The sequence below is a fragment of the Pan paniscus genome, chromosome 11 (assembly GCF_029289425.2).
Source record: "Pan paniscus chromosome 11, NHGRI_mPanPan1-v2.0_pri, whole genome shotgun sequence".
Lineage (NCBI taxonomy): Eukaryota > Metazoa > Chordata > Mammalia > Primates > Hominidae > Pan > Pan paniscus.
In genome coordinates, this window is record NC_073260.2 from 32,341,395 (window position 1) to 32,361,008 (window position 19,614).

Consider the following 19,614-nt stretch of genomic DNA (forward strand, 5'->3'; position numbering starts at 1 on the left):
TGGATGATAGCATTCCATTTATAGCATGGCTTATTGAATATTTGAAGCCCACTGTTAAGACCTACTGCTCAGAAAAAGATTCCTTTCAAAATATTACAGCTCAGTAAGAATGCACCTGGTCAACCAAGAGCTCTGATGGAGATGTACAGGAGATCAATATTTGTTTTCATGCCTGTTACCACAATATCCATTCTTTAGCCCATGGATCAAGGAGTAATTTTGATTTTTAAGCCTTATTGTTTAATAAATATATCATAATGTTATAGCTGCCATAGATGGTGATTTGTCTGACGGAAAAGTTAATCCCAATCTTCCTGAATCACTTTGAGGGGTTCGAGATTTTACTGGAGGAAGTAACTGCAGATGTGGTGAAAATAGCAAGAGAACTACAATTTGAAGTGCAGCCTGAAGATGTGACTGAATCTCACGATACAATTTCATTATAAAACTTGAACAGATGAGGAGTTGCTTTTTATGGAGGTGTGAAGAAAGCAGTTTCTTGAGATGGAATCTACTCCTGGTGAAGATGCTATGAATATTGTTGAAATGCCAACAACATATTTAGAATATTAAATAAACTTAGTTGATAAAACAGTGGCAGGGGTTGAGAGAATTGACTGCAATTTTGAAGGAAGTTAGGAAGTTCTACTGTGGGTAAAACGGTGTGAAATGGCATTGCATGCTGCAGGGAAATCTTTCCTGAAAGGAAGAGTCAATTGATGCAACAAACTTCATTGTTGTCTTATTTGAATAAATTGCCATAGTCACCCCAATTTCCATCAACCAGCACCCTAATCAGTCAGCAACCATTCATATTGAGGCAAGATACTCCACCAGCAAAATGATTATGACTCCATGAAGGCTCAGATGATATTATAGTTGGCATTTTTTTAGCAATGAAGTATTTTTTAAATTAAGGCATGTACTTTTTTTTAGACACAATGCTATTGCAGATTTAAGAGACAAACAGTACAGTATAAACATAACTTTTACATGCTTTGGGAAACTAAAAAAATTATATAATTCATTTTATTGTGATATTTGCTTTATTTCAATTATCTGGAATCAAACCCACAATATCTCCCAGGTATAAAGAAAATATACTTTTCCTTCATATTTTTCAGGGCCACCATAAGAATGAAATGGAGGCAGCATACATTGGTAATGGAAAGAGCATGGGAGTTTGGAAGTCAAAAGACATGATTCCAATCCTGAGTCTGACACCAAAAGTAACTTATTCCTGCTCTCATAGCCTCAGTTTCTCCATGTGTAACATGAGGGTGTTGGATTAGATCATGTTACCTTCCCATCTAGAATTCTATTAGGATTTATGAAACCAGATGACAGATGTAGAACTGTCATGCAAGTGTAAATCCAGAAGCAAATTGCGATGGTTTGAATGCATCCTCCCAAAAGCATGTGCTGGGAACTTAATCCCCAATGAAACAGTGTTGAAGGGTGGAGCCTAATGGGAGGTGTTTAGGTCATGAGGGCTCCATCCTCATGAATAGATTAATGTCAATTATTAAAGGACTTTATGCTAGGAGTTCAATCTCTGGCTTTCCTGCCTTCTCTTCCACCTTCTACCGTGGATGCTGTTAACAAGAAGGCCTGCACCAGATGCTGGCACCTTGATCTTGGACTTCTCAGCCTTCAGCACTGTGAGAATTTCTTTTCTTTATAAATTACCCAATCCGTGGTATTGTTACAGCAACACAAAACAGACTGAGACTTAAGTGACAGAGAAGAGTCACATTTTAGAGTCCAAAAAAGGCTTCAGCAGTAAATTGTATATATGTATAAAGAGTGGCCCCATAATGAGTGTGTGATGTACCACTCACATTCCCCCCTTCACAGCTGAGGCATTCACTTCCCGGCTGCTGGGAGCGTTGCCTGCTGACTATCTACAGAAATAGTCCTTAGCTGAAGGGAGCTGCCTTTCCCAAGGTAGCCCCTCCGTGGGGGACAGCCTCTATTCAACCACTAGTTATTGTGGGGATACAAAGTCCCAGCCCTCTCATCTCAATTTTGGAGATCTCTGAGAGTCATTTCAGCCTCAGAGCTCTCCTGGGATCTGTTGGAACTGCATCTCAGCTCAACTTCCCCTTCAACTCCACCCAATTCTGCTTTCTTCACTTCCTCACTGGTATTCCTTAAGGCATTCTCAAGAAAACATCTGCACACAAATTCAGGCATTTCCCCTTAGACTTGATCTCTGACTTCTCCCCTGGCTTCTAGACCTCTATGGACTTGGCTCAGGCTCCCCATCAAAAAGCCAAGGTGGAAGGCCAGCGAAACCTGGGCTCCTTTACACTTCTTACTCAACAGTTACAGAAATGCAAGTTGGGACATTTTACTCTACATTTTCTGTGTATCCCACTGTACTTTAAAATAGCAAAGAAGATTTCTTCTCCCAGGAAAACTATTCTAATGTCTAAAGTCAGAGAAAGCAGTAAGTCAGAAGGACTGGCCAGTAAAGCCCCCTCCAAATGGTGCCATGGCAAAAATAAAAACAAAAGACTCTAGGAAAATATACTTAAAGAAGCTTAACTCTATAAATCAACACCTGGAAGCTGGGAGCATAAGCTTTGTTTTCCACGGGGCTTGCACCAATTGTCTGGGCCTCACAGTTTGGTCAAATCTCAGCCACAAGTTTTCTTCTGATATCGTAAGGCTTGGAATGAAGAAGCTAGAACTTCATTCTGTTGCCCCAAGTTCAAAGTACTACAAAGAGGCAAAGAAATACATTTAAGGAAAAGGAAAAAGAGATCAACAATTGGTTATAATTCTTTGAATAGCTAGATAAATATTGACTAAGAGGGCCTATGAAAAAGAAGCATTCAGATCTGCCTGGAAAAATTAGCTTCCCTTCCTCGCTTCCTCCCCTACTGTTCAGCATCTCTGCTGCAAGAATCTGGCTCCGTTATTTCTCTCAGTGGGAGCTGCCATTTTAATGCCTCAGCACAGCACTTTTTCAGCAGGAGATCCTGCCTCAGGTGGCAGATCAGGCCTGGGAGAATTGAGGTCTCATTTAAACTAAGTCAGAAATTTCCCAACTTGTTTTAAAGTGAAATAGATTTGTAAAAATAACAATAATAATTATTTGGCAGTGCTGTTATAGCTCCCAGATCAAAATTTAATCTTTAAAGTGGAATCCATTCTTTTTCTTTCTGAAGGAAACTAACTTTCTACTTCTCTGTCAGGCATTACCAACCTGAATTGAAACATTCACCAGCTCAGAGAAACTTCATGTGCTTGAGGAAGACAGCAGCAGAATAATTCGTTTCTTTGTTTGAGGTCTTTCTTAAATATTCATTATTGTTCACATATTAGCCATTATATTTAGATTTTAAAAAGTTATTTGGTCTTCTTCATACTTTAAACCTCTTAAAAATGTGTATAAAACCCAAACTTCTTCATTTGGGGGAAATGGTTGATATATTTCTATGTAATTTACATCATTTTTTAAAAAGTTGCCCTCATGAGTTTTATTTCATTTTTTTAAAATTGGGGTATAATTCACATACAGTGAAATGCAGTAGTCATAATGGGGCTTGTTGTCTTCCTCAGTCCGAGGTCCATCTGGTCAGCTCTTCTCTCCCGTTTTCTCAAAGTCCCACCTAGGTCAGCCCTGGCCCATTCCCAAGCCATTCTCCTCTTGGGATCTCCTCTGCATTGGGCCTCTATAAGATCCCTGCCTACCCTCAAAGGCCTCCTGGTATGCCCTCTGCACCGCTTCATCTGGACTGAGACCTGGCTGTATCTGAGCCCACTGTATCTTTTATGGCTGCAATGGACTGAATGTTTGTGTCCCTCACATTCATACGTTGAAACCCTAAATTCCAATGTGATGGTATTTGCAGGTGGGTCCTTTGGGAATTGATCAGGTCATGATGGTGGCACTCTCATTAATAGGATTGGTGTCCTTTTAAGAAGAGCCCCGAGAGTTAGTTAGCTGTCTTTCCTCCATGTGAGGATACAACAGGAAGTTGATATTCTGCAACCCAGAAGAGGGCTCTCAGAAGAACCTGACCATACTGGTACCCTGATGATATACTTCCCAGACTCCAGAACTGTGGAGAAGTCCATTTCTGTTGTTTATAAACCAGTCTATGGTGCTGTGTCCTGGCAGCCAGAGCCAACTAAGCCCTCTCAAGCAAAGGCTGCTCCTGCTCTCATACCTTCCACCTCGAGACCACACCATGGAGCTGGGAATCCTCCTACCTTTCTGCTCCCCTGTCCAGAATACTGTATGACTCTTTCCTTATGCATCTCCTTTAAGGTAGTCCCATTGCTCTTTTCCTAACTCCAGTGATATTATTTATCAACCTCTGTGCCACTTTCAGTCATGAAGGATTTTGTAACCTATTCACAGACTTCTCCTCCTTCCACATGCCTGTCATCTTTCTTAAAGACTTAAAATCTGCAAAGATGAGGTTTTCAACCAACCGCTTTATATATCCCTAAGCTTGTCCCACTGTCTAGTCTTTTTGACGGCCACTTCTACCCAGAACTATCAACATGTGGTATCTCCCTATTGCCCTGGGCCTCTGAGGCCCCAGCCCTCTGTCCAATTCATGATGCTCCTGCAAGCAGCATTTCTCAAACTGGAGCAAATATCTAATCTTCCCCACCATGTCTTCAATGGCTTTCCATTGATTTGACTGGGATCTGCAAGTGCTGCCATACTCTTTTCAACACCCTGATCCTATATCCTTAAAGCCAAATTCTCACGAAATATTTTACAATTTGGACCTTGCAGATCCATATCATGGCAAGCTAGCTAGCTGTTAATCAAGTCCTCCATTCACTCCTGCTCTGATCATGCAGTAAGACTACATTTCCTGCCTTCCTCGCTGTTAAGTGGGGTCATATTATGGCAATCTAGCTGATGGATTATGAGTGGTGGTGAGGTGTGTCCCTCTGAGGCCTGGCCCACCAATATCTCCCACATCTAATCCTTCATGCTCTTCTTCTTTTGCAAATTGAATGCTAACACCAGGGTGACCCTGAAAGCCACTTGATGCAGATGGAAAACTCTGTCACCTTGAATCCCTAAATGGAACATAAGCCTGTCTCTCCCTGCCCCTGTGGACTGGCTCCCCTAGACTGAAGAAAAACATACACATTGACCACAAATAAAAAGCAAGCTTTTAACAGAGTTAAGCCACTGAAATTTTAGGATTTGTTACAGCAGTTAGTTTCATCTAACAAATACGATGTGTAAGGAGAAGGAATTCTAAAATGGATCATATTCAAATAGAGTCATCAGGGACCAAGAACTGGGCCACGGTGAAGGCAGCAAGCTTTGGGTGAGGCAACAAAGAGATCTGAAGTTCTCTCTTCTTTATGGATTTTTTAAAAAATGTTTTATTCTTTCAAGAATGGTCCATTCATGGAACTGGGGCTATCACTGTCTCTATGTGTAATGCCAGGTAAGAATAAGAGAATGATCCAGAGAAAAGGAGGGACTCAGCGGGGTGAGAGGAGCTAATAATGACCTCCCCTCCCACAATCTAGCCGTCCCCCATCCTAGCAGTCGACAAAGTGTTCATGTTCTTTTTGTACTATGCACTCATGAGGGACCTGTGACATCAGTAAGCAGCTAGTCAGGAATTTGGAATCCTGGATCCTAGCTGTCTTTTTTTCTGTCATAACTGACCACCAGAATTAGAATGGGAAGTGGAATACAAGATAGGTAAGAGAGAAAGGTTCAGGACCAAGGCTGTGAGCAAGGCTCCAGAGCCCCTGGTAGTCTGTTTAATGTGTGAGTGGCGTGTGGCCCAGGGTAGAAACTAGTGGGTGTTTCTCCAGTGAAGGATGCCACATGGGCCTGAGCATCTGGACCCAAGCCCCCTAACTGGCATTTCTCTGTGCTTGCTGTAATGGATTGTTCTAGCTGTGATGCTGATGAGAGAAATTACTTAAGGACCAAGTCTTCCCCCTCCACCCCCCTCTGTTCTGTCTAGCATTCCTGCAGTCTGGCATCTTCACTTAGAAACATTATCTCCCCAGATCTTGCAGGGTCCCTAAGTGGTAGCTGTAGCATATCGCCTTGGGGAGTTCAAGGCACCTTATGAATATTATCTCACTAAATCCCCCAGCCTTTTCCCCAGGAGTAAAGCCACACCCCTCCCCCACCCCAACTCACAATCCCTGCTTCATTCAAACCAGACTCTGAATAATAAATATTGTGATTTATTGCAAGTCATTTAGAAGGAACTATAAATGGACCCTCAACTTCTCCATCTATTTGAAAGGTACCATCTTAATGTGTGTATAGAAGAAATAATGGCTGTTCTGACACCTACTTACCTGGAACACCAATGATTTATGGTTTTTGGGCAGAGATTGCCAGGTGCCCTTTACTGCCACTGGACAAAGAAATCCCAGAATCCTTATTCTTTCCCTGAATACTGGCATTTCACACCTTCCACTCCCCTCACTATCCCAGTAATACACCAGGCGTCTGGAAGTATTTGCTGCTCTCTAAATGTACCAATTTTCTTCAGGTTTTCAAAGCTTTGAATAAACTATTTCCTCTGTCAGAATGCTCCTCTCCACCCCAATCATCCTCTACTCTGTGATCTCCTGTTCATCCTTAAGAACTAGCTCAAATCTCATGTCTTTCATCAAATTTTCTTTGACTTCTACAGGGTGAGTTAGTTGATCTTTCCTCTAATCTTCCACAGCTTCAAATAGAAGAGCTACCACTTCTACCAGGCTCTAGTTACATGCTGTACATATATATTATCATTTAATTCACATGATATCCCTCTGAAGTTGGTGATACAATTATAACTAATTTTGCTGATAAGAAAAAAGAGGCTTGAAGAGGTTAATTACTCCCAGTGTTTCATTGATAATTAGGAGGTAAAGCCAAATTTCAAACTAAGGTCAAACAGCAAAGCCCAAATCTTTTTTTTTTTTTTTTTTTTTTTGAGAGAGTCTTGCTCTGTCACACAAGTTGGAGTGCAGTGGTGTTATCTTCGCTCACTGCAACCTTCGCCTCCCAAGTTCAAGCGATTCCCCTGCCTCAGCCTCCTGAGAAGCTGAGATTACAGGCATGAGCTACCACATCTGACTAACTTTTGTATTTTTTGTAGAAACAGGGTTTCACCATGTTGGCCAGGCTGGTCTCAAACTCCTGACCTTAGGTGATCCACCCTCTTCGGCCTCCCAGAGTGCTGGGATTACAGGTGTAAGCCACCGCACCTGGCCAGCAAAGCCCATAATCTTTTACTTCATAAGCTGCCTCCATTTTGTTTTGTTTTTTTGTGTGTGGGGTTTTGTTTTGTTTTGTTTTGTTTTGTTTTGTTTTAAATCACTTGTTGGCCTATTAGGCTTGAGCTTCTTAAGGTAAGGGATTATGACCTTCATGCTCATATCTTTGTACCTAGCACAATGCTTAGTATAAAATAAGTGCTCAGTAAATGTTGGTGGAATGAATGAATGAAAGAAAGAATGAATATAAAATTTTGTTGCTTCAGATAAATTTGTTGTATTTTCAAATTTCAGGGAGCATGTAAGTTGCCAGATTTCCCTTCTGATGAAGTGTTGGGAAGAGGGGTCCCTATGGAGAGAGGAGGATTATTTCACCAATGAGGCAAATCCAGGAGTCATTAAAATTGGGCTATCCACTTGAACTCATGGACGATCCTAAAGAGCTCAGCCTCCACTAGGCTTCCCCACAGAGTAATTGGAATATAAACAATCTCTAAACTCATTCATCCATTCAACAAATATTAATAGAGTTCTCTCTATGTGACGAGCATTGGGCTGGGCTTTGGGGAAACAAGAGTCAGCACAAATAGTCATGGTCCTTAAAGTGGACTCCTGTTGTTTGCCTGTCCAGCATCTCTTCTGCTAACAGAACCACTCTTTTCTCTTGAGAAAATATTCTTCCTATTTTCAGACTGTGTGTTTTAGGTTGGGCTAATTTCCAGTTCTTGGCTTTGAGTTTGGGCACTTGGCCAGGCATGACCAATCATTGTGTTGTGTCCTCTCTATCCACAGTGATTGGTTTAGGAATGGTCATGTGGCTCCAGTTGGGTAAATGATTATCAGCAATGAGTTTTTGACTGGAATTAGAGTCATACATCACTTCTCAATGGGGCTCATTGAGAATACACTCTGAGAAATGTGTCCTTAGGAGATTTCATCATTGTGTGAACGTCATAGAGTGTACTCACACAAACCTAGATGGGATAGCCTACTACACACCTAGGCTGTATAGTATAGCCTGTTTATCCTAGGCTACAAATATGTACAGCATGTCACTGTACAAAATACTGTAGGCAATTGTAACACAATGGTAAGTATTTGTGTATCTAAACATAGAAAAAGTACAGTAAAAACATAGTATAATCTTATGGGACCACCACCATATATGTGGTCCATTGTTGTTTGCAATATTCTTATGTAATACGTAACTGTATTCAAAAAGTGATGCTTTATTTCTTCTGGTTAAATATAAACCTGGAACTACTGACAGAGAATAAAATCAACACAAAGGAAATCAGAGCTGAGATTTTGAGGGAGCAAGAGTAGACTGATGGCATAATTTCAGGCTTTAGAAACAGCCATATCTAAAGCCAGCAGAAGCCCTGGATTTCCCATTCACATGAGCCAATACATTCCCTTTTCTTCTTAAGCCATTTTAAGATGGATTTCTATCACTTACAATGAAATGAGTCCTAAATAACAATAACATTGGCTCTTGGAAGTGAGGTTTTGTAAGTGACATCCTAAAATGTAGAATTGGCTGAGTCACAGTAGGTTGCAGAGCACCAAGAATTTCTCTGTTCTTGGCTGGGAAGTCGGCTGGATTGAACTGTTTTATGTAATATTATTAAGGCTCAAACCATGTTCTAGAGATAGAAAATATAATTATATTGGAGAGAATTGTCTATTCCTTATGGCCTTCAGTAATGCCCTGTAAGGAAGAAGGAAGCTTAATGGGAAGAAGAGAGAACTTCTCTCAGAGAAGCCCACCCTGTATCAGTCAGCAGTCCAGAATGGCTGAGAGGAGCACTGTGAGTTGGAAAAGCCAAATTCTCTATCCCAGGATAAATTTAACATAAATGAAATGAAGGGAGGCTAAATACAAAGAGAAGAGACTGGAACCTTGAGGTAGCATGATATCCAACCCCTCTGAACATCATCTTTCTTCCATAGCATAAAAAGCCCTTCTCTGGGACGCAACGAGAAGCAAAAGAAATTTCAGTCTTGCCTCCCTGCCTTAGTGCATCATTAGTACGGTGGACACAACAGGAAGGCCTGCTGCCAAGGAAGAGAAACTTCCAGATGGGGGTTGAGTTTCAAGGACCCATCTTTCTGACTGGATTTGACTGAATGCAAATCAATCAAGTGTTTATTAAGATTTAAGAAGGTTGTAATGCCTGAAAAACAAAACCTGACAAATGATAATCTGCAACAAAGTGGTCAACAACTGGGGCAGTCCCAGGCTCATGAACTCACTGAGAGAAAGCAAGTAGCCATGGGAAGGGAAACGTCTTATTGTCACGCTTAGTTATGGCCACAGGATGAATAGACAAAGGATTTCCTGCCAGAGCAGAATGAGGGGAAGCCAGACGGGTTGACCAAGGAATACCTTTCATCACAGGGCAGAGATGCCCTGGTTGTTCCTACCTACCATCCACTTATCCTCATGGTAGATGCTATACAGTTGATGATTACAATATATTGTTTCTCTTCTCTTTGTCCAAGAAAGAGTTTTTAATGGTAGTTATCTTTTTCTTTCTCATCGTGTATCATATATTTTGGGGAGGAGTGAGTGAATATGTCATTTACCATGATTTTCTAGACACACGAAACTTCACCCACACCAGAATAGAATTTTCATTGCAGAAATCCTGTCTTAGAAGAGAGATGCAGTCAACTAGTTAAGTTTGTGTAGAAATTATGAGCACTGGCTCTGGAATCAGATTGCTTATGTTGGTATCCCAAGTCTACTACTTACTTGCGTAACTTTTGGCAACTAATAACACTCCATTGTGCCTCTGTTTCTTCATATGTAAACCTGGGATAAAACAGTAATATTTTTTTTTTTATAATTTTGTGAGGCTTAAATAAGTCAATACGTGTAAAGAAATTGTAGTGACTGGCATAAATTAAGAGCTTAATAAATGTTAGTTATTTTTATTATTTATATAGCCTTCCTTTTAGAATATGTATGAGTATGTTTTCAGTTTTAAATGGAATATTTGTACCATGTTAGGTGGGGGCATTTTGGAAATTGTATGTACATATGTTGGGCAACAGAGTTGATTGAATGTGTATTGTATTTTTCTTCTGGTAACAGAATACTTCTTTTCCTTAGAGAATCATTTTTGTGGTACATGTGGGTTAGATAAGCATTATCACCTTGGCTTCTCTAATATAGGGCTAATAGTACCTACCACACAGAGTTGGTAGTATTAAATGTAACAGTCTAAGGCACTAGAACAATGCTGAACACATAATAGTGAGTCCAAAGTCTCAGGACTCTTCACTGATGCTGCTTCTACTATTGGACCCTGGAACTCAACAATGGCAAAAGAAATAATTCAGAGACCCCTCTCCCCAACACACATACCTGCTGCTTGGCCCCTGATCTTTTACTTCCTGAAACAGGCTGTTCTGATAAATGTCTATTAATTTGGTGCAGGGAAGGTGTAAGGGGAAAGAGTTAAGTGGGTCACTTTGAAGCTAATATAGTCTAATTACCCACATTCTGGTCGTTCCATTGTGGCTAGAAGGCTCTCAGTCTCCCCTCTGGGCCTCTGTCCCTCTGCCAACAATGTCCTCTCTCCTTTCCTTCCTCTACTCAGAGCTTAAATCACTTTTTAACCCCAAACCCAACTCATTTCTTACCTCCTCTCCAGCCACCTTGCACCTCACTTTTGTCTTGGCCAATGCAATACGTTTTGCTCTTTCAAGTCTCTAGAAGCAGACTCAGCAAACTATGACCCATGAGCAAAATCCTGTCTTTCCCACCTGTTTTTGTAAATAAAGTTTTGAAATGCCCATTCATTTATGAATGAAAATGCCCATTCACTTTTGTATTGTTTGTGGTTGCTTTCAGGTTATAATGCAGAGTTGAGTAATTGCTACAGAGACTCTATGGCCAATAAAACCGACAATATTTAGTATCTTACCCTTTACAGAAAAAGTTTGCCAGTTCCTGCTCTGGAATGTAGGCATTGCTTAAGAGCTTGTTACAAGTGCAGAATGTCAGGCCAACTTCAGACCTACTTTATTAGGTTCAGTAATTGAACAGATTCCAGGTGATTTTTATGCACATTGAAATTTGGGAAGCTGCTTTGAAGCCTTTTTAGGGCAAGCAGGGAACCCTGACTCAAATTCACAGCACTTAGCCCACTTCAGGATATGCAAGAGCGTCTCAGCTGGTTCAAGCTGATTGAAATGGATAAGAAGGGAAGTCCTGGGCCTAGATAGTGGTTCTCAAAGTGTGGTCCTCATATCCCCCCATCATCCATATCACCTCGGAACTTGTTAGAAATGGAAATTCTAGGGCCCACTTCAGACCAACTGAATTAGAAACTCTGGGGGTGGAGGTCAGCCATTTGTGTTTAATGAGCCCTCTAAGGTGATTCAAATGCAAGTTACATAGCGCTCCAGAGATTCTAATTAATTTAGTTTAGGGTAGGAACCTGTTATTGAGATGTGTTAGACATAATCTCCCAGGTAAATCTAATTTTGAGCCAGGATTAAGGACCTCAGGTTTAGATCCTCTCATCCAAAAAGGATTTATTGTGCATATACAATGGGCCTGGCACTGAACTAGGTCCAGGCTGTGGACATATGTCTGTATCTATATCTATAATATCTATCTCTATATGAATAAACAAAGTCCCTGCTTCCGAAACCATCATCACCTAATAGAAGCATCATGTAAATCAATAAATTTCATTCAGGGTAATGTCTGCTATAGTAGAAGTAGCCTGGCATCCAAAGGAGGGGGGTAATAAACTCACTTAAAAGGTCACATAGGCTTCCAGAAGGAGGAAATATTTGAGCTGAGTCTTAAAGAAATGAACAGGACTTCCCAGGGGAATTTCAGACAAAGGGAACAGCATGTGCAAGGGCACCAGGGCACAGGACAGGAATTCATGAAACTGCACAATCAGAAAGTTGCAAGGAGCTTGGTGTAGCAGTGCCAAATCTGAAAATGGAAAGGTGGCCGAAGAAGTTCCCAACCTATGGGGAAAAGTCTAATGAGGTGGACCTAAATAATCTTTAGTCCACTGAGACTTTGTGCCAAAGTTGGTTAGAATCTATCTGCATCTCAATACCTGGTGGAGAGTGGCCACATGTGGAGAAAATCAGGTGCAAAAGGAATGCTCTGGAGGAAGAACAACAGCCAGTGGCTGAAGTTCCCAGGCATGCCACTTAAGCATTCAGGTCCCCATTGTCTTTGAAGGCAAAGCAGATTTCAATAAGTGGGAACTGCAGCAACTCTACATCCAGGTATACACACCCACAGGCACACCTGGGCCGAGAGGAGCTGGCTCGACTTTCCCTAGGAATAAACACCCGCTATCTGCCCCCACTCAAGCTAAGAGGCGCCCTCCTCAGCCTGTGGGTCCAACAGAAAGATGAAGCTGGCAGGGCCGCCCTAGTCGTGCAGCCGGGGAGCGGATGTGGCAGTACACAGCTGCTGACTTTCTCCCCCCTCACGTTAAGCTGGAACATTTTGCACTTTTCTTATTCAACTCTTTCAAAGCAAGTCATTTTCCTCCTCTGGAAGGACGCCCATTGTTCCTTTGACATTAAAGATAGGTCTTCACTGTTTTCTCTTAAGGCAGCAATTGGTGAAGTTAAGATGTATTATGGGGACTTGTCAGAAGGATACAACGTTATACAAAGGAATGATGTGAAACAAAAATTGCTCTCTTCAACCTTCCCAACCTCTCCCGCATACAGATTTCAAGCCATTTTTCTGCCCTCATGTGTTCCCGGAGCAGCTGGGAATTGGGGGTAATTGAAGAGATGGAGTTTGTGGTTCTCTGCAGATGGCCCCTCTGGCTGCCGGGGAAGCAAGGTGGAACTGGGACTTATTCAGTGGACAGTGCAGGAGGAGGGAGAGGGAGGAGTCAGGGGAAGGGAGACTCAGGAGGAAAACCTCGCACATGTTTTTCTTAGGAATGTCTTAGGAATGCTTACTTCAGGTTCTCAGGGTTGCAGGATGGCTGGTTAGTTTTAAAAAGCTAAAGGTCTTCTCTTTCCCACAGTGAATTCGGAGTTGATTTCCCAGTGACTTTTACTCGGGATGACACGATTAAATATTACTACTGACATGTGGTCCTATCTCAATTTTGAGCGCAGGGTCAAGCCAGAGTCACAATTTCCTCCTCTATTCATTAATTTGACGGGGCTTTGGTCCCCACTCCATCACTTACTAAATGTGTCACCTTGGGTAAATTAACTAACATCCCCCACCTCAATTTCCTCATCTATAAAATGGGAATGAGAATTAGAGTTTCCTTATAGGGTTGTTGTATGGGTTAAGTGATACAATGTCCATAATTAATATAGTGCCTGGTAGTCTAAGTCCTCAGTAAGTGTTTGGCACATGTTATTATTTTCGTCATTATTAGGCCACAGACATTTATTAAGTGCCATTTGTACTGACCTGTTGCTCTGGACAGAGAGAGATGTACAAAATGGGAAGTTGCTGGTGTTCCACTGGGAGGGAGAGTGATGGTTCATGGTTGGTGGTAAACTCTGGGAAAGAAGGGTCACAGGCTGCTGTGGCAGGCAAGGGAGGGGTACCTGCCCAAACCCAGCAGTCAGGGAGGGCTTCTAGAGGTGGTGGCTCCTGAGGGAGACTTGAAGGATGAACAGTGGAGAAGGAGATAGTGTTAAGTGCAGAAGTCAGCAAAGTCTCTTCCTGCCAGAGAGAACAGCATGTGCAAAGATATCAAAAGACCCTGAAGCTTTCCCAGAACTGTGTGCAGGTCTAAGTGCCTGGAGCACAGATAGAACTGTTTGATGGGGAGTTGCAGGGGATGTGGCTGGAAAGGAAAGTCTGGCCCCCTCAGGAAGTGCTTTGGGCAGGAGACAAAAGACTGGGATTTTACCCTGCAGCAATAGGGAAATACTTCATGGTTTTCAGTAGGCATGTGGCCTGGCTACTGGGAGGAGAGTGCGTTGGGTGGATAAGAACCTGGTCAGAAAGACACTAAAGGGATCCATCAGGGCCCTGAAGAGAAAGAACTGGGACAGAGGCCATGTAGATGGGGACCTGGGGGTGCTCCTTGGGAAGTTAGGAGCTAGAATATCTGGCATTTGGTAATAACCTGATGCAGGAGGGGTTGGGGAAACACCCCCCAACATAAACCACCAGGTCTCAGCCTTCAGTGACCCATGAGTGATCCTTCACAGAGATGAGACAGCAGTAGTAGCCAGAGAAGACTCTGTCATCCGTTACAGACATGCTGCATTTGAGGTGCCTTGTGAGATAGCAGGGTGGACACTATCAAGAGGCTTGGGGATTTCAGGGAGCTCTGGGTAGGTGATGTGCATTATCCACACAGAGGGAGCAATTGAAGCCATGGGGTGGATGAGGTCACCCAGGGCAAGGAAAATGGCAAAAGAATGTGGCTGAACACAAAGTCCTGGGGAGAGACAGAATGAGGCCGGAAGTCAGTTAGGAGACTTAATTAAAAGAAGAGGCCAGAGTAGTATGGGAGGAAAACCAGGAGAAAAGGAATGTTATGGAGAATCAGGAATGAGGAGTGGTCACAGGCGTTGGTGGCCACTGAGAAGCCAACTGAGGTAAGCATCTGAAAGCGGCCTCTGGACTTACAGTGAAGGCAGGTTGTCAGTGATGGAGGCAAGGACAGAGCCAGTTGTGGTGACGCTGTAAGTTAAGGATGGAAGATGGAAACCTACAAGGCAGGGTTTGCCATTAGAAACCTTGGCAGTTAGGGAAGCTGTAATAGAACCTCGTGCTTTTCAAGCACTGCAAGTACCTGTGGCATGTGTTATAAACACAGCCACATAGGCCCTTACCAGATCTGCTGAAACAGGTCTTCAGAGGCAGAATCTGAGAACCTACCCTTGGAAAAGGCTACCTTGGTGATTCTGTGGTGATTCTGCAGCAAGAATTCCAAATGACCAGGACTGGGGCATGAACACCGGGGTTAGCATCAGAAATGTTGGGTCTAAATCCAGCACCAGCCCATGTGAGTTGGAAACCACATAAGTGGGGCATGGATTTGACTACAGATCAATGGTAATTTGCTATCTATGTGAGTGGGCAAGTCATTAGCTTCTTCCATACCCAGCCTTCTCATCTACAAGACAGGGAGCGTTCTAACCCTCTCCAGGTTATTGTAGGGGTTGTTGAGAAAATCCACAATTGAAAGCACTCATTACTGCTTTATTAATGTTGTTGTTAGCTGCATGACCTTGGGCAAATTTTACAACCTTTCTGGACTCTCATTTCCTCATTTGTGTAATAGAAGCAATTGTTTCTTACTTAGCAGGCATTAGAAGACCAAGTCAATAGTGCTTGGGGAAGTCCCTGATATATAGCAAGTGCTCAGTGAATAGTGATGTTGTGCATTAGTTAGTGCAGGAGGTTACACTCAGAGATGGTCACCAGTTAGGCTATCTGCAGTGGCAGCTCAAGTCTGTCCTCTGCCTCCCTAGGTACTAGCAGGGTTTGTGACTGTGTAGGGTCCTGCAGGTGAGCTGCAGAAATCTGGGCTGCTGGTTCTGGTCATAGGCTTTGCAGAAGCAGTGATCAAAGGCCAGGGCCAGCTGCCAACTACTAGCCATCCCAGTCTGTGGTCCTAAAAATTTGCTGTCACCCCTTCCAGACTGCAGGGTAGCCTCTGGTTCCATGGGAGATGGGTGGAACCCAAGGACAGGGTCCTCTACAAGGACAGGGTCCTCTACATACCCAAAGGCCTTGGGAAACAAGGCAAAGGCTGAGAATTGAGATGTTCACACCAGCAGGAAAGAACTAGTCAAATGCCCTGGATTTTCCTCATGGCTATTGCATAGCCAGGGACTCAGAGCTACTGTGCAATATGGGAAGATTTGCAGCTCACTCTTCTCAGGCCCTATGGGAGAGGAAGTGGACAGAGGGAAGGATGGACAGTGGGGTGGTGCTGAGGCCTGCTTCCTGCCTTCTAGGTGCTCTGGGGACACTGTTCTGCTGTTCTGTTTAGGGCTCCTGTTGGAAAGTTGGGCTCCTTTGGGATCTCAGCTACAGATGGCAATATGACCATGAGCGGTATTCATTCAGCGCCTTGCAACTTACAAAGCACTTTCACCCAACCTGGATCATTTGATCTTTTTAACCACACAATACAGGAGGCCCAGCAGGAAATGACTGTCTCCATTTTACAGATGAGGAAACAGTAACTTTGAGAGACTTACTTAGGCCTCAGAATTGGTGTGTGCCAGGGCCTGGATTCAAATTCAAAATCATCTGTCTCCAAAACTAGTGCTCTTTGTACTAGTCAGGAGTTGCATTAAAAATGGTAGCCCTGGGCCGGGTGCAGTGGCTCACACCTGTAATCCCAGCACTTTGGGAGGTCGAGGGGGGCAGATCACAAGGTCAGCAGATCGACACCATCCTGGCTAACACAGTGAAACCCCATCTCTACTAAAAATACAAAAAAATTAGCCGGGTGTGGTGGCGGGCGCCTGTAGTCCCAGCTACTTGGGAGGCTGAGGCAGGAGAATGTCGTGAACCTGGGAGGTGGAGCTTGCAGTGAGCCAAGATCTTGCCACTGCACTCCAGCCTGGGCGACAGAGCAAGACTCCATCTCAAAAAAAAATAATAATAAATAAATAAATAAATAAATAAATAAATGGTAGCCCTGGAATGAGAGACAGGAGAACTAGTTTCTTTTCAAGACTTCTCCCCAGCCTTGCTCTATGTCCTGTGACAAGTCACTTAACTGCTCTGGGGCTTGAGTTAACAATGTTAACAACACAGATCTTGGAACAGAAAATCGGAAAGATTCCTTCCAACTGGACTATCTCGCTGTATTAATGCTGGCAGTGCTCCTAGCCACCAGTTGTTCCAGAAATTAACCTCTGAAGTGCTAACTTCTGAAGGGATGCTCTAGACTCCACCCAGCTCCCCAGGGAAATATCCCTTGCCAGAGAGCTCTTTATTCCTACCTGAAAGCCACAATGATGTATCTGAGAAGAACAGAGCTTGATTTAGAGAGGGGGAAATCCACAGACATCAAAAATCACCAGTAGGGCGGTGCCATCCTCCTTGCCAGTTCCTGGCCTCTGTGCCCAGCTGCTCCCCGAGGCATGACCCCAAGCCTGGCTCTCTCTGCCCCTCTAGGGCCCTTCTGTAGCATCTGCAGAAGGTTTTAGGCTGAATAGGTCTCCCTTACTTTTCTGATCGGCTTGTGTGTCCCCAGGGTCTGTACAAAAGCAGCAGCTCAGCAGGACCTCAGCACCATTTGTGAAATGAATTGGTAACACAATTATCCATCACTCTGTGGCTTTATGTCCACTTAGGCTCTGCTGAGTGGTGTCTTCACTTCCCAGAAGGACCTGCTGTTTTCTTCCCGAGCATCAATTTTTCCCTGGGAGCCAAACTTTGGTTTCTGTAGTTCACAATCACAGAAAATGCAAAAGAAAAATTTAAAAATTAATGAAGCCCTTCTCTCCTAGAGCTCCCCTTGTCAGGCTCCTGGCTGGGTGGAAGGATGGAAGTTAACTTTCTTTGCACTCGGGGAGAGCACGTCTGGGGCCTGGTGGTCTGCCCAGTTCTGCCAAGCAGAAGGAAGGCTGGACTTCCCCGGGGTCCATACTTTGGCCTAAAGGCCACTTCCTTTATTTTGCTTTGGTTTCTTTGACCTTTTGGCTCAATACACAGATTAAGGAGAGGGGCCTAAGGAACAAATCCTCTCCAGTGCCACATGGATTATTCTGGAATTAGGCCGCTGCTGTCAATTTTATTTGGTGATCCCAGTTGGATCTCCAAATTATACCTGTAATTTGGTGCACTCTGTGTATTGCAGTCTGTCAGAGAAATCCTATAATTATTTTTTAAGTGACAAAGTTTTAAGGAACAGCTAAATAAATGTAGCTAAATTTAGTGCACTGTCTGTACAATGAAATGTGGCAGGAGGCAGAGATATGATCAGTGGCTGGTGGAAAGAGAATTTTGCTACTATCCAAAAGGTGGCAGCAGAAATTACCTCAATTAACTTAACAAGAAGCCTGTTCTACTCTGCCAGCCCGCCCGGGAACCCTGGCACGCACCTTTTCTCTTTCCTGCCAGGATTCCAGGCCTTCCTTACCAAGCTGTCCCCGGCTCCATCTGCTGCTCCCGTCTGAGGCTGATCCCCTTGCCCTAGTCACGTCCTGCCTCCTCCCTGAGATACTCCAGCCCAGCATTCCAGAAGGAACAGGGTCAGGAGTTCACACCTCCAAGAAACCTCAGTGCAGATCAGCGTCTAACAGGGAGATCAGATAGACAAAGCAAGGGCCCGTTTCTGCCCTCTACATACTCCATAGAAAACGAGAGATTTTCTACAAACCCAAAAGCATAAGATCTTGGGAGGAAACATGATCCATACCTCATCTAGCTGTTCATTTAATTGTTTTTGTTTTTTGAGATGGAGTCTTGCTCTGTCGCCCAGGCTGGAGTGCAAAGGCGTGATCTCTGCTCACTGCAACCTCCGCCTCCTGGGTTCAAGTGATTCTCCTACCTCAGCCTCCTGAGTAGCTGGGATTACATGTGCCTGCCACCACACCTGGCTAAGTTTTGTATCTTTAGTAGAGATGGGGTTTCACCATGTTGGCCAGGCTGGTCTGGATCTCCTGACCTCAAGTGATCTGCCCACTTCGTCCTCTCAAAATGCTGGGTTTACTGGCATTAAGCCATTGTGCCCAGCCTAAGCTTTTAATTTTGAGAATCTACTCTGTGCTGGATTTTTTAAATGACTTAGGTAAGTGAATGATTCCTTAAGAAAATATTTATTTTGCTCTTACTATGCGCTACATACCCTTCTAGGTTCTGGGTTTACAGCAGTGTACAAAAGGGAAGTGCTTGCCTGCAAGTAACTAACATTCTACTGGGGACACTAAACAAGGTAAATAACAAGATAAATGGAAAGACTACATGCTTGGTTATAAAATTACGTGCTTGAGAAGTACAAAGGAGAAAGATAAAACAGGATAAAGGGCATGAATTGTAGAGGAGGCTGCTACACTTTTAGATGTGTGGCCAGGGCCAACCTCGCTGAGAAGGACAAGGACATGAAGGTGGTAAGGAAGCAGCCCTATACTGTATGAAAAGACACTGAAGAGGAAAATGTTAAGTGGGCTGTTGGAGAAACAGAATGAGTACTGCAGGCTCCTGCTTGAGAAGGTCAGGGGGAATTGGAGAAGAGAGATATGTTTAAAAACTAATTACTATTCTAAGTTCAATGTAGTGGTTTAGGCCAGGGATCAGCATACTATGTGTTTTTGTACAGCCTGTGAGCTAAGATTGGTTTTACATTTTTAAATGGTTGGGAAAAAAATCAAAAGAAGACTATTTTGTGACACATGAAAAGTATATGAAATTCAAATTTCAGAGTCCATAAATAAAGTTTTATT